The 15,817-nt window shown below is 44.7% G+C and overlaps 1 protein-coding gene across 2 annotated transcripts in view; it reads right to left on the bottom strand.

The window, feature by feature from the left end:
• The window catches only part of YPEL2 (yippee like 2), a 33,357-nt gene extending 30,459 nt beyond the window's left edge, over window positions 1-2,898 (bottom strand). For both annotated transcript variants that reach the window (XM_051809987.1, XM_051809988.1), the window contains exon 1: window positions 2,831-2,898. The gene's annotated coding sequence lies outside the window, so the exon portion shown is untranslated. The remainder of the gene's footprint in view (window positions 1-2,830) is intronic.
• Between the last annotated feature and the right edge of the window lie 12,919 nt (window positions 2,899-15,817).

Raw genomic sequence — 15,817 nt, 5'->3', positions numbered from 1 at the left:
AATGGGGACAAGAAGGCAAAGTGACAAGGCAGAAAATGGACTTGGGGAGAACCAACTGCCAAACTCCAGGGAGGATGAAGAGCAGGGACCAGTGGGGGCAACAGGGAATGTGATTCAGGCCCAGGACACAGCATTTGTGGAAAAACTTATTTTTATTCTCCTAAAAAAGATCAACTATTTGTTGATCTCCCTTTGTTTTGGGAGACAGAAATCCAGATCCTCAATGGGCATCACACCACCAACACACACGATGATTTGTGAGCTAAAAAACCTGTCCTGAAGAACTCAAAAATCCTTGAGAAGGAACAAGCCCATCTCTTCATGGACTAGCCTTGGCTTCTGGAAGGCAAAGGAAACCTGTCCTTAGCTGCTAGTTACTGTGATTAGATCTGGAAGAGAAGACCTGCAAATAAACAGGTACAGAAAAAAGGATCCTGAAGGACCAACTTACAGGTCTCTATCAAGGAGAGGGGAAAAAGAAAGCTGAATATCCTGATTTCAGTGTGATAAATAGACCCTGCTCCCCTGTTCTGCCTTGGACATCCTGATCAGCTTCAAAGCAGCCAAGAGAACTGAGTTTCTCCATTCCAGACTCCACTCAGTGACCCCTCCTGAACCTCTCTGCTCCAGCACTCCACAGCTGATCTCTAATGAAGACTCTGCTTAAGCTCAAGCAAACAAACCTGTGCCAATTAATGGCCAAAGCCCAATGAAAGCCTGGCTTTATTGGTGTCTCTTCAAGAGGCTTCCACGCACGTGGTGATGCAAGAACACGAAATAAATGGTTTTTGCTCCCCTGCAATCCTTGCAATGCTTTTGTAGTACCACAGCAAGATCAAGGAGCTCCCACTTTCTAAACTGCCAGCCAGGACCTACCCAGAGTGACCAGTTCCTTAATTAAATTCTCTCTCTGCAACAGGTACTCATTCCATGAGTCAAGGAGCTTTTGAGGGAATGCAGATTTACAGGTAGGGATGTTGTCTTCCTCAACACAACCCTGACTCAACTACACCCACCAAGCAGCAAAGAAAGGAAATCCCTTTTTTAAAATCTCTGAACCTGGAGGACATGAGGGAGCCCAAGGCCCAACACAGCTCTGCCAGTTATTCCAATCCTGGCAATGTAAAAGATACACCTGCAAAGAAAGCTAAAAAAAAAAAATAAAATAAATAAGAGATGTACTTGACATCTTCATCAGATGAAAGCAATGTCTCTGCCCTCCCCAGAGCATTCCCAACCTCAGCTTCAAAGCACAACGCTCACTTGTACACGGCCTTTCAGCAGGAAACAAGAATCAGGGATCCAGGGAGAAAAGGAGAACATCTTAATTCCCCATTCCAGCACTGGTTACACAGCAAACAAGGTTTACAAGGAACCAGAGGCGTGGATCCAACATGACGAGAGCTCAGAGAAAATCAGTGGGAGTGCTCTGCAAGAATGAAGTCACAAAAACACATCCTTTCCAGGCAGAATCCTCTCACGGATTAGAAGTCAAGCTCCCTCAGTATCTGCTTGTTTACAACCCTCTAACTCAGCACAGGCCTCTCTGCACTGCCCAGCATAAGCTTTAAGTAACTGTAAACGCATTAGGGGAAAATCCTCCTCGGCAGCAGGAGCAGGCCCCGAGGAAGGCACTGGCAGCAGGGCAGGTGTTGTGTGTGGGTCCCTCCCTCCCTTCCCAGCTGCTGTCACTGGGCTGACAGGCCTCTGACAGGCCTTCCTCGGGCTGTATTTACACACAGAGAAAGGCGGGGGCAGGTTCGCTCCAGTCAACTGCAGGAGAAGGAGGCGAGGATTCCACTTCTTCCCCCCCCCCCCTCCGTTAAAATCACGTTATGAAGCGCAGAGTTTCAAATCGGTTTGGCTTCAAAAAAAAAATAAAAAAAATAAAAAAAAATCAGCGTTAAAACCTGAAGCTACGACCCCGCAGCTCGCCCCAGAGCTGCTCCCGTCACCTCGGACTTGTGGATCGAACCCGGAGGTTTCTATGGAGGCGCACAAGCCCCTCACCCCGTCACCCTGCAGGGCTCTGCACGGGAGGAGGCTGCTGCACCCTCAACCAGCGGCGACAGCAGCCGCACAGCCCGGCCGAGCCACCCTGCGCCTGGTTTCGGTGCTCCACGAGCCAGAAGTGCCCGGGACAAGGCCGGGAATGCCCCTTCCAGGGGCTAATCCCGGTGCCCTGTGCCACCCGTGCCGTGATGTCACCGCCGGAGCCACCGCCTGCAGCGGGCAGGGCCCGGTCTCCAGAGGCTCCGGAGTGTTGGTAAATAAATACAGAGCTGCTGCTGCTGGTGCGGGACACGGGGCAGGACCGCCCCGCACCCGGAGAAGATGCTGCACCTCCCGAGGGTCCCATGGCGGGGGTCCCACCGCGAGCCTCCCGCACGGCTCCGTGCGGGGCCACCGCGGGGGTATCGTGCGTTTACAGCGAGATGGGCGGCGAGGAAGGACCGTCCCTGCTCCTCCTCCTCCTCCTGCTGCTGCTGCTCCTCGTTGCCTCCCGGGGGTCCCTCCCGTCCATCCCCAGCCGGGGGGATCCCACCGACCCGCTCCCGCCTTCTCCCACGCACAAAGGCGGCCGCTCGCCCCTCGCCGGCCCCGGGGGGCTCCGTCAGTGCCGGCGAAGGATGCGGGGGGAGTCCCCCGGGGCCGGCGAGGTGGATGGAGGGGGGGACGCGGCGACACACGGACACGGCGACACACGGACGCGGCTGTGGCGCAGCTCCGCGCAGCCACACAACCCCAGCCGCCCCGCGGGCCGGGACCCCCCAGATCCTCGGCTGCAGCCCCCCCAGCGCTGTCCCCCCTCTCCCGGTGCCTCACTCACCGCGGCCGCCCCGAGCGCGTCCCGGCGCGGAGCGAGCGCGGCGCCGCCGACGCGCACAGAGCCCTCAGCGCCGCCCCCGCCCGTCCCCCCCGCCTCTTATACCCGGCCGCGCGGCTGAGCGGCAGCGCCGCGGGCCAATCGCCGCCCGCCGCCACATAGCAACACGCCGCCCATTGGCCGCGCGCGGCCGCAGCCCATTTACTGCGAGCCAATGGGAGCGCGGGGCTTGGAGAAAGGGGGGGGGGGGGCGGAGGGGCGGGAGCGCGCCCCGCGCGCGCACGAGGGGCGCGCGCGTGGCTCTTAAAGGGGCCGCGTCCGCCCGCGCGGGGAGAGGCGCGGGGTGAACCCTGGGTGGGACGCGCGGGGTGGGGATGCTCGGGGGGCACCGCAGCACCACGCCACGGCCCCCGCGGTCCCGCCCCTCCCGGGGTCCCAAGGCCAGGGCTTTGGGCGCTTTCCAGTGGCTGCGCGTTATTTGCGACCATTCCTGCGCGGGTAATTGGCGTTAATAAACGGCGGTAATTAGCGGTGCCTGCTGCTCCGGGGTCGGAGCGGTTCCCAGACGCAGCCCGAAAATCCACCAATACCGCCCCGGCTTCTCCGAGGACTAATGGCAAAATGAAGATATTCCGTATTTCTGCTGGAAATCTCCATCAGCTCCATCCCAGGGTTTTCTCCAGCAGTGATCTTGGGAATCTTGTGCCCAAACAGCGCAGCTGTGCTCACAGAGCCCCAGTGCATACACGTCTGACCCCGAAAAGGGCAGGGGCACAATTAAAAGCTGCCCTCTCCGAGCACCCTAATTAAGGCACGAGCTCCCAGCAGCTCCGACCGAGGTAATTTGAAGGCTTTTTGGTCCCAGCACACACAGCTCAGCATTTGAATGCTAATAACAGTAATTCATCACTGTACAAACACAGGTTTCATAATCCCAGGCTGGTTTGGGGTGGAAGGGACCTTAAAGCTCACCCAGTTCCACCCCAGGTTGCTCCAAGCCCCGTCCAACCTGGCCTTGGACACTTCCAGGGATGGGGCTTTTAATTAATGTTTCCTCTCTCCCCTTTCCTCACAGACAAGGATGAAAGTTCTACATCTTCTGGGCTGAAAGATATTTGTTTTATGAGCTTATTCTTGCTCTAACACTCTACTGCTTTAGCAAATTCTGAATATTTTAAGCAACTCTGCAGTAATTGGTAAATTCCTAATGACTGAAAGGGCAATGATCTGGTTCAAGTGTTAAATATATGGAATAATACTACGTGAGGGGTGAGAAAAGGCAATATTCCTATTAGTTGTGATATTCTTTCTTATTACCTGTGGGTAGAAATACAACCACCTACCTTGTGATATAAATGAAATCTATTTTTCTTCCATACCCCTCTGATCCCATTACTAAGCAGGTGCCAGCTGGCTAAAGGGTTCTACAATCAGATTTTAAAATTTAAAAAAACTACATTTTTCCCCCTGTACACTTCAAATATTCCATTATTGAAGATTCAAGCACCCAGGTAGTCAGTAGCTGTTAAATACACTCAATAAAGAAGAAAATTGCTGCGTTGAAACTGAGCTGCACTGAACGTTTCTGGACAAGGTTATCTGCAGGAAGTGGTGACAAACTTTGCTTGAACTTTAAATCACCCAGACTTGTGGAAAGTAACCACAAGAAGCCACCAGCAAAATAAGTTTGCATCATCAAGAGGCTGCTCGATGCAGAACAGTGAAATTGGTTCTTTTCCCACCTCTGCAGCAGAATTTTCAGTTTGCTGATAAAAATACATTATATTTACAAGGTGAACATCAAGATTCTTTACATACATACAAAGGTTTCTCCTGTAAGAAGCCTGTTTTAGGGTGGTGATTAATTGGAATTATATTGATGGAAGTTCAGCCTCACCACGGGGGGTTCACACAGAAAAATAACACCATAAAAGGCCAACATTTCTTCTTTAGGTTCTGAATCCACATAATTTACAAAACCTGGAAGGTTTTTAGGGGTAACAGTGCTTCATTAGCAGCATTTCGCTGCCTTTTGAAAAATAAAATGCTGGCTGGGTTAAATGCAACTTTCTCCTTGAGGTTTCAAGTCACTTTTTCACATTTGATTCTGGTCACAGAGGTTGGTTGCAAACTTTTCCAGCACAGCTTGAGCAGCACCACGAAACTTTTGCTGGGCTGAGCTTGGGAGAAATTTATTCATTTAAAAAAAAAAATAAACTATGAATTTTGGCTCTAACCTGTAACTTTCAACTGAGCAGCTCAGCAGGATTTTTAAATTTCTCTATTTGCAAACACCCACTTTTTTTTTTGGAGCCTGAGCAGCACAGCTGCTGTTCCTCTGATCAGTAGGAAACCTTTTAAATCTTTATTACCCTTTAGACCAGAAAAGCCCCAACAGATGAAGCATCACTGCCTGGGGGTCACTTTTGCCATGGCAATAGTGAGAGGGGGGGAATATCAGGTTGATGCCTCAACATTTCAGTGCTGCACTCCAAGTGGTGCTTAAAATCTGATCAAAACCTCAGTTTCTGAGCATTCCCAAATTCTGTTTGCAGCTGGTGCTACTGGCCTTGTCATTAAGATAGACAGGATCAGATGAGGTTTCTTCTTCATTTGCAAATTGGGAATATTTCAGACTTTTTCAGAAACATCCTCAAGCACTTCAGGTGTTTCCATCAGTGACAGAAGTAGTTTTTCTTCCCTAACTCACAGCATCGTAATTTTAGGTCCAACTGTTATAAGTAAAATCGGCACTAGGCTCAAATATCGTAGTAAAAAGTTTTATTATAGATTTATATAAAAATCAAATAAGCAAATTTACAGCGCTGGGTGACTTAGTGAGCTTTCCTGGCTCATCTAAGGCACACTTCAATAATTTCCAGTCTGCCTTTTATAGGTTTTGAGCTGCTTATCTCCTTTAAAATCCCCTCCTTTGTTCATCAGGTTTATCTGCGCAGGCTCTGTTCCTGTTGCCAAGAAGCTTTACGCATGCGTATCTTGTTGCTAGGAGACAAGCTCGGCTCTGTTCACTTCAACCTTTTGATGTAGTCAGCTTTTTCTGCGCATGTGCTGTCTTGCCACTGGAAGAGAGTTCTGTTCTCTTTTTCAGTTCTTTTTCTTCTTACATAACATAACAAAATATCACTAATTATGGTAACATAACATTATGGTTTGTGTGATATATAAATAATTGTGATTCGTGAAGCAAATGGGTGACTACATTAAAAACAGACTAAATAGATTCTAAAACTTAACTACACTCCCACAATGAAACAAAACAGACCCTCCCAAGGTCAAAAGGTCTAAACCTTCTCACTATCCTAAGGATGAAATATAGTACAACTTTAAGTCTTTAGGCGCCTACTCGTCCAAGAGTACATGAATTAGGACTGGCTGCAGAGATAGCTCTTTTAACCTTAGCTGTAAATATAATAGAACTTTAAATCTTTAGGCGCCTGTTCATCTAAGAATACATGAACTATGACTAGTTGTAGAGATAACTCTCAGTTTCAGTTATGAGAAAACTTTCCCATTAAACATTTAGCCAAAAACTCACAGAATATACAAGTATATGATACAATCAATATGCATGAGGTAGTCAAGACAAACACTAAATGAAATTATTACTTGAAACTTATAGAAACTTGGGACTTTGTTTATCGCAACTTGTAATTACAGTGTTGCAAATATAATTTGATAAGCAAATTATCTCTCCTTTGGTCTTTATTGGCTATCACAATTTCCCCCTCTTCTATTTATCATTAATTTGCTTATCAAACCTTATTACAGCTTCTCGGGCTGCACTCAAGGTAGGAAATGGTTCAGCTTTAGATGTTTCTTCGCTCGATTCGGAATATGGCTGTCTCATTACCATAAGTTGTACCGTTTCCATCCTACCTTTAACAAAAGTTACAAATTTATTCAAAATACAAGGACCAAATGTCAAAGTAATTAACAACATTATTAGGGGGCCTATTAGGGTAGAAATTAAAGTAGTTAACCAGGGTGATTTGTTAAACCATGATTCAAACCAGTTTTGTTGAGTGGCAGTTGAAACTGTGGAGGTGTGTCTTTTTCTACTCTCCTTCTGATTCAAATTATCCTCTTTTTTCTTTATTACTTTATTGGGTCCTACTGCCAGAGGGCGGTGGGTGACTTCTTGTTTTTTTATAAATATTAGCCCTCCCCTGTCTGTGCCAGCTTCCCAGTATCTGATTCCCCAAGTTCTTCCTATCAACCATCTTGGGTCTTCTGGTTGCAGTACCTGGATGGTAATATACTTACAATCGCTATACCTCTTCGATCCTCTAGACAAAACAAATTGTGAAGGTTTACAGCCAGGTGGTCCCCATGTTGTCGTTAGGTATTTATCTTGAGAATTAGGGGTCCAGGCGGAAGCAATAGTGGCACAGTCCCAGTGTGCACAATAATATTGATCAGGGTAGTTACAATATCCTTTTCCTGGATTAGATGCAGGACAGAGATAATAAGGTTTCAAATTTGAACAATGTGGTACAGGAGCTATTTGACACAGTGTAGCAGAGAAACTGGGAGATCCTACTGTAAGATTAGTCCTAACTGTTTTTAGATCGCTCCATCTGTTCAGAGTCCACTTGTACGGCCGATGTGGGCTTTCCCTGCTTGGGGAAAGCTGCCACAAAAATACCACAATCCATATATAATTTCCCATATCTGTTCTCCACTGTATTATTGCTCTGCCTCCTCCGTCTACTCCTTTGCTGGGAGCAACGGGGTTTTACATCTTCTCGGCAGCAGTCAATATTCTTCAGGAGAATATGGGCTCTTAATAGGTTCTTGTGACCTTTTCCTTTATTTCTTTAGATCCATATATTTTCTAAAAGTTGGTTGGTTGTGAACTCTGTTTTCTAGGCAATTTTAACGGCACACTGTTCTAGAGTTTTGTACCAAAATTAGAAAATATTTTATCATGGACTTCCCAGTTCTCTGGTACCAACTACTCCTATCTACAGAATAACTTATCAATTTCTAAAACATTCAGTTTCTCATCAGAAGCAACAAAGAACTCTCGGCAATTCGTACAATGGGTGTCCTGCCTACTGCTGTACAATACCACTCTATACCATATAATGTACATTTACAACTGACCCAGCTCCGGGGTCTTGAAACTGGGTGTTTTATACAGGGTATCTTCTGTGCAGGTCTTTCTGGCAAAGTAATTTCAGTCTCAAGATCACAACAATGAGGAAAAGTTTTACCTTTTTCAACAATTTGGTATATCCACTTTCCCCAGCCTGGTAGAGGATTAGTCCACTTATCAATGGCTATACCGAACCCTTATTAAGGTTAGGTCTCGAGGTACTTCAAACCAGGAGTATAGGCTGGGCTGGGTCCCAGTCTCGTTCAGGGTTATTCATTTACCAGTCCAGTTTTTCTGAACGTCATTCGGAGATTCCCAGGCTGAGAAGTTACAGTCCATTCAGGAGTGTTGACTGGCCCCTTAACCCGAGATGCGTGAGTCCATCCTCTTTCAGCGGTACGAATGGCTGTATCTGTGGTAAGAAGAACAACAAAGGGTCCTTCCCAACGAGGCGTTAATGAAGACTCTTTCCATGTTTTAATTAATACTCTGTCTCCAGGTTGAATTCTGTGTATTGCCATATCCAACGGGGGTCTCTGAGTTACTAATCCTTTTTTCCTCAATTCTTGTCTCCTTTTCATTAACTCAATTATATATTCCCTCAAGAGGGTATCTTCCACCTTGGGATTTTCAATCGGGATTCCAAAATCATATGGCATCCCATACAGCATTTCAAATGGTGAGATTCCTGTGTCAGTACGTGGTTGGGTCCGTATATATAATAAGGCCAATGGCAAACACTTTACCCAATTCATTTTAGTTTCTATCATTAATTTAGTCAATTGCTTCTTTATTTCTCCATTCATTCTTTCTACTTACCAGAGCTCTGTGGATGCCAAGGAGTATGGTACTCCCATTTGGTTCCAAAAAGTTCTGTTGTTTCTTTAATTATTTTAGAAGTAAAGTGTGGTCCCCTGTCCGAATCTACTACTGCCACAGCACCATACTTTGGAATAATTTCTTCTAATAAAATCTTAATCACTGTTTTGGCTGTACATCGGGCTACCGGAAAGGCTTCTACAAAGTGGGTGAGATGGTCCACTAACACCAGTAGATGGCGATACCTGCCTACTTTAGGTAATTCAGTAAAATCTGTCTGTACTTTCTCAAAAGGTCTCTTAGCTATCTCTCGTCCCCCTTGTACTCGTTCTCTCAATTGCCTTTTGTTTACCCTCTGACAGGTTAAACACCCTTCCAAAATTTTCTTTGCTATTCTATAAACTCCCACACAGGCAAACTTGTTTTCAAACTGATCCACTAATGCCTGTATTCCCCAGTGGGTTGTCTCATGTAATTTCTTCATTATTCTCTGAGCAAGCCCTTTTGGAAGTACTTCTCGACCATCTGCTAATAACCATTTATTATTTTCTTCTTTTGCTCCAGATTGCTGCAGTTTCTTTTTCTCTTGATCACTAAAACTTTTCAGGACATTTCTATCTTCTGGTTCTGAACTTGCCATTACTAATAAAGCTGCTTTCTTTGCTTCCTCATCTGCTAAATTGTTGCCCCTAACAGTAGCTTTTAACCCTTTCTGATGCCCTTTAATATGTACTATTGCAATCTGCTTTGGCTTTCTCAAAGCTTTTAAGATTTCTCGTATTAGAGTTTCATGAACAAGTCCTTTACCCTGGGTGTTAATCAATCCTCTCTCTTCCCATATCTTGCCGAAGGTGTGAACTACTCCAAATGCATACTTAGAGTCTGTGAAGATAGTGCCTGCTTTTCCATCTAATAATTGTAACGCTCTCAACAGTGCATATAACTCACAAGCTTGGGCTGACCATGTCTTATCTAAGGGTCCAGATTCTCTGACCTGAAAATTTTCTCCATCTATCACTGCATATCCTGACTTTCGATTCCCATTAACCACTCTAGAAGAACTATCGATGTATATTTTCTCTCCTGAACTCAGTTCTTCTTCTTCCAAATCCTCCCTAATCTTTGTTTGAAGGTTTATTACCTGTAAACAGTCATGTCCTAGATCTTCTTTAGGTTCTCCATATAAAAATTGAGCTGGATTTTGCACATGTGTCATCTCTAACTCCAGATCCGGTGAATGCAATAGGATACTTTCATATTTTAATAGTCGACTATCAGTCAACCATTTCTCAGCTCTCTGTTGTAATACTCCTCTTATATTATGGGGAGTAAATACTTTTAATTCTCCTCCAAAAGTCACCTTTATAGCTTCTTCAACTAACAGAGCTGTAGCAACTACACATTGCAAACAGGTGGGCCAACCTCTACTTACTGGATCCAGCAATTTTGAATAGTACCCTACCGGTTTCCTCTGTCCGGCCCAGGTCTGGGTTAGGACTCCATATGCTGTACCATTTTCTGTATTTACAAATAGATAAAAAGGTTTCCGATTGTCTGGCAGACTTAACACAGGTGCATTTACTAAATCCTCCTTCAATTTTTCTAAGTGCTGTTCATCTTCATCACTCCACTTTACCAACCCCTCCTTGGTTAATTTTTCATACAAAAATTTGACTTTACTACTGTAATTTTCAATCCATTGCCTACAATACCCAAATAGGCCCAGAAGTTGTCTAACCTGTCTTTTGCTCCTGGGTACAGATAGTGACAGAATTCCATTTACTCGATCAGGATCTAATTTCTTATGTCCCTTGCTCAACCAATGCCCTAAATACTTAACTTCTTCCTCTGTAAATTGCAATTTGGACTTTGACACTTTCAAACCTTTTAAACTTAAGAAATTCAGAAGTCTAATGCTTTCATCTCTGACATCTTCTAACTTTTCTCCAGCAACTAACAAGTCATCAACATATTGAATCAAAACTGTACCCTGGCGAGGTTCAAAAGACTCTAATAATTGTCCTAAGGCTTGTCCAAACAAATTAGGGGATTCTGTAAATCCCTGAGGTAGAACAGTCCATCTAAGTTGTTGTTTCCTATGTGAGTCAGGATCTTCCCATTCAAAAGCAAAGTAGTCTCTACTCTCTTCTTTCAGAGGACAAGTCCAAAATGCATCTTTCAGGTCAATCACACTATACCACTTATGGTCAGGTGAGAGTTGGTTTAGTAAAGTATAAGGATTAGCGACTACAGGGTACCGGGTAACTGTCCGTTTGTTTACTTCTCTTAAATCCTGCACCAGACGATATGATCCGTCAGATTTCCTTACCAGCAAAATGGGAGTATTATGAGGTGACTTACATGGTTCTAATAATCCTTGTGTTAAAAGTCTTTCTATGGTCGGTTTAAGTCCAACTCTTCCTTTATGTGGGATGGGATATTGTTTCACTCTTATTGGTTCTTCTGGATTTCGAATTGAGACCTCAAATGGTTTTATATCTAGCTTTCCCACAGAATCAGGAGTAAACCACACCTCAGGATTTATTCTTTTTTCGTCCTCTGCCGTAAGGGCATATATTTGGACTTGTAATTTTTGATCTTTCACTTCTAAATTTATTCCCAATTCTATTATCAAATCTCTCCCTAACAGATTATACTCAGCCTCAGGAACTAATAGAAATGTTCCTAATGCATATTTATTCTGGGCTTCTATTTCCACATCTTTTATGAGGGGCACCTTAAATGGTTCTCCCTTGGCCCCTACAACTTGGATTGTGTCTGAGGAAGTCGTGCAACCCCAAGGTAACTTTTGAACTGTCGATCTTTCTGCCCCTGAATCCACTAGGAACTCAAGTTCTTGTTGCTGGGGACCTATTTTAAGTTTTATCAAGGGCTCTGTATTCTTCTGGGTCCCCAGCAAATAGAGCCCCTGACTCCCCTATTCCTCTTGGTAAATCTGTTCATCTTGCAATCTCTTCCTGCAATTTCTTTTTATGTGTTCTTTCTGCCCACAGTAGTAACACTCTAATTCACTTAAGTCTAACTGCACACGTTCTCTAAAGGGTTCACGTTTATTAGGTCCACAAGGGGTCTTCCGTCTCCGTTCTCTATCTCCTCTTTGTCCTCCTTTTATAGCTGCCACTAAAATTCTTGTCTGCTTCCTCTGCATTTCTTCTTGCCTTTTCTGCCTTTCTTCCTCTCTCTTCTGTAATTTTTCCTGTCTCTCCTCTCGTTCCTTTTGACTCTCTTCCTCCCTCCGCACATATACTTTCTGCGCAATCCTCAACAATTCATCCATTTCCTTACACTGCCAATCATCTATGTCTTCCAGCTTCTTTTTAATATCTGCCCATGCTCCACTCACAAACCGCATCTTAAGCACTTGCTGTCCCATTCCATCACCTGGATCCATACCAGAATAAAGCTGGAAAGTCCTTCTGAGTCTCTCTAACTATTCAGTTGGGCTTTCCTCTTTCCTTTGATATTCACTGAAAGCCTTCGTAACATTCTGCCCTCTAGGGACAGATTCCTTTATCCCCTGGACAATTATTTCTCTCAGATCATTCATATTTCTTCTATGATTTGGCTCATTATGGTTCCAATTAGGGTTTTCTAAAGGCCATTTAACATCTGCAGCTGGACCCTGCCGGTGCCTTTGATCCCAACCTTTCATTCCCGCTTTTCTAATCATTCCCCGTTCTTCCACAGTGAATAATATTCCTAAAATTGACTGTATTTCCTCCCAAGTATATATATATATTAGGACCTAAAAACTGGTCAAACCTCTCAGCCACTCCCAAAGGATCCTCTAAGAGATTTCCCATCTCTTTCTTAAATGCTCTAACATCTCTTGAATTCAAGGGAACTGATATAAACCCTATCCTATCCCCTTGATTTCTTCCTCCCCCCATTGTAGTCTCTCTTAAGGGGTACAGCTGTAACGTGTTCGTGGATAAAGAGACTATTCCTGAAGAACAATGCTCTGTTTGCATGGACTGTGGAGTCATTGGGGATATTATGTTAGGACTCTGTGTTTCAGGAGCTGCTGACTGCTGCGCTTCCTGAGGGGGGGGTGGATAGGATGTTTGCTGATTTCTCACTCCAGCAGCCACTGACAGGGTGGCTCCCTCAGTTTCAATAGGGGAGAGGGGTAATTTTGCTGGAGCTGTGGGAGTGAATACACTCTTGTGATCATTCTGAATTACAGCACCATACGGAGGTGACCCCCTGGGCATAGGCCAAGGCAGGACATATGGGGGGGTATTTTTTTTGAAACTCTTTTAGGTCATAAGCCGTCTTCTGTCCTTTCTCTTCACTTAACAGGGAGAGAGAGATTCTAGTATCCACTTCTATCCATAGGCTAGCATACTCACATTCCTCTGCACAAAATGGTCTTTTGCTATTCACATACAAATTCAAAGCCTGACATATCCAATCTTCAAATGAACCATACACCGGCCAAAACAAATAGTCCTGTCTGATTTGCTTTCCTCCCCATACTTCCATACAATAATGCACCATCTTCTCCCTCGATTTTCCTTCTCTAGAGGGATAATCATTCCAATACTTGATCATAACTCCTAAAGGACTGTCCGGGGGTATAGTTGGTAACCCCACCACAAACTCATTCTCTAGTTTTTTTCTTCTCTTGTGGGGTATCTTGCAGCTTCTCCTTATGATCCCCCATTTCACCCCTCCCTTTGGGGTTTTTTTTTTTGTTTTTTTTTTTTTTTTTTTTTTTCACTCTTAGGGCTGTCCTGCACTAATTCACAGCCACCCATGGGAGTAGAAGATTTACTTTTCTTCTGTCCCATCTTCCAGAATGCTTTCACACACAAATTCACCTCAGTCGCTTCCCTCCTTTCGTGATTTGTCTCTTCTGGAAATACCAGAACTGCACTACCGGGAGGTCTCAATCACTTGTCCTGCTGGACTTCTCAATCCCTCGCACTCCGGGATTCCCTCCCCACCGAGAGGGGTACGCAAATACTTACCTCTCCTGGATAAGTCTTCATCCAACTCCTCGCTGGACGGTCCCTTCCCAAACCGAGCGGCACCTGGTACTTTTACTCTCTCCTGGAGTAAAACACTTACTCCCCCCCCGGAGTAAGTCTCCGTTGAACTCTTGTCGAACGGTCCCTCCCGACTGAAGAGGTTTCACTACTCACTTTTTCCTGGAGTTAGTCTTCGCCCGGGCTTATGCATAAGAATTACAGGGAACTGCAGTAATTTTATTTGCTTATTTGCTTTTTCTAAATCTTCTCGGTCGGAATTTCAGAGTCTGTGCTGCGGAACCTCTCCCCAGGACCGTCCAAAAAACAAGGACGGGGGTACCCGTCCCGGGTAGCAGTTCCGCCGCCCAGGAACCCTGATCCGAGTCGCGGCACCAAAAATTGTTATAAGTAAAATCGGCACTAGGCTCAAATATCGTAGTAAAAAGTTTTATTATAGATTTATATAAAAATCAAATAAGCAAATTTACAGCGCTGGGTGACTTAGTGAGCTTTCCTGGCTCATCTAAGGCACACTTCAATAATTTCCAGTCTGCCTTTTATAGGTTTTGAGCTGCTTATCTCCTTTAAAATCCCCTCCTTTGTTCATCAGGTTTATCTGCGCAGGCTCTGTTCCTGTTGCCAAGAAGCTTTACGCATGCGTATCTTGTTGCTAGGAGACAAGCTCGGCTCTGTTCACTTCAACCTTTTGATGTAGTCAGCTTTTTCTGCGCATGTGCTGTCTTGCCACTGGAAGAGAGTTCTGTTCTCTTTTTCAGTTCTTTTTCTTCTTACATAACATAACAAAATATCACTAATTATGGTAACATAACATTATGGTTTGTGTGATATATAAATAATTGTGATTCGTGAAGCAAATGGGTGACTACATTAAAAACAGACTAAATAGATTCTAAAACTTAACTACACTCCCACAATGAAACAAAACAGACCCTCCCAAGGTCAAAAGGTCTAAACCTTCTCACTATCCTAAGGATGAAATATAGTACAACTTTAAGTCTTTAGGCGCCTACTCGTCCAAGAGTACATGAATTAGGACTGGCTGCAGAGATAGCTCTTTTAACCTTAGCTGTAAATATAATAGAACTTTAAATCTTTAGGCGCCTGTTCATCTAAGAATACATGAACTATGACTAGTTGTAGAGATAACTCTCAGTTTCAGTTATGAGAAAACTTTCCCATTAAACATTTAGCCAAAAACTCACAGAATATACAAGTATATGATACAATCAATATGCATGAGGTAGTCAAGACAAACACTAAATGAAATTATTACTTGAAACTTATAGAAACTTGGGACTTTGTTTATCGCAACTTGTAATTACAGTGTTGCAAATATAATTTGATAAGCAAATTATCTCTCCTTTGGTCTTTATTGGCTATCACACAACCACCTGTAATTGCTCCCCAATCCTTCACCTCATCCCTTAAAATCACCAAGACATCAGCTGTGAGGCTGTAAAACTCGTTGCCTACAGCTGATCACTCCTATTCCTTCCCACAGGAAAATCCCAGGGTTTAGAAGTGGGAATTCCACCCTCCCTAACCCCACTGTCCAGCTCAACCAGCCCCAAAAAACTCGGGACCTGCAGAGCCGGACGAGCCTCCGTTTTTAAGCCAGCTCTGCACTGCAGGTTCCCCATCCCTCTGGCTGCTGGGAATCGCCGCGTGGAGCACGGAGCTCCCTGGAAATCCAGCGGGAATCCGCGGGGAATGCGCGGGCTGTGGCGGCCTCCTGCGGCAGGAGGACGGTAGGGACGGAGCCGTGGATTTGTTCAGGTTTGGTGGCTCGTGTTTCCTACACCAGTTCATCCGTTCTCCGGGGATTTTATCCGTCCTCTCTTGCTCATCAGTGGAGAAAAGTATATTCTGGATATTCTTTAAAATACCTGCACTTCGAGTCTTCTTGCTTTGGGTAAGAAATCCAAATTTCCTGGATTCTGAAAATCTCCTGAATCATCTGTTTGCTTTATGACAGGTTACACAACCTGAAGGGACCGCAGGCAAACACTTTCCATCTTCAAAAACTGTGACTACTCG

This window comes from Manacus candei, unplaced genomic scaffold, assembly GCF_025592945.1.
Source record: "Manacus candei isolate 608988 ecotype Guabito, Panama unplaced genomic scaffold, ASM2559294v1 h1tg000076l, whole genome shotgun sequence".
Lineage (NCBI taxonomy): Eukaryota > Metazoa > Chordata > Aves > Passeriformes > Pipridae > Manacus > Manacus candei.
Note: the sequence above shows the minus strand (reverse complement) of the source record. Positions and strands in the feature narration are given on the sequence as shown.